The sequence below is a fragment of the Malurus melanocephalus genome, unplaced genomic scaffold, assembly GCF_030028575.1.
Source record: "Malurus melanocephalus ecotype Western Australia unplaced genomic scaffold, MMel_1.1 scaffold_365, whole genome shotgun sequence".
NCBI classification, from domain to species: domain Eukaryota; kingdom Metazoa; phylum Chordata; class Aves; order Passeriformes; family Maluridae; genus Malurus; species Malurus melanocephalus.
This window is the reverse complement of record NW_026623597.1, coordinates 340679-340983: the sequence shown is the minus strand read 5'-3', so window position 1 is coordinate 340983 and position 305 is coordinate 340679.

Sequence of the window (305 nt, the reverse complement as noted above, 5' to 3'; positions counted from 1 at the left end):
AACATAATTCTGATTTGGTGTCTCACCATGTGTAACAGACTGATCCTTGAAGGTGTTGTAGGGAAAGAAGAAAGGAGCTTTTGGTTGTGCCGGAGAACTTTCCCAGCGCGGTGAAACTGTCCCCAAGGTGCTGATGACTGCACCATGGGGACACAGTGAGRGCCAGGGGATCCCTGGGGAGCGTGGTGCTGGGAGGAGTATCACATCTTGCCCTCCTGTGACAACACATTTATCAGCAAAGGCTTGTCACTGGMAGCCTGAATAACAGAGAGAGAAGCTGCTGGCAAGACAGCACTGAGAAGGGG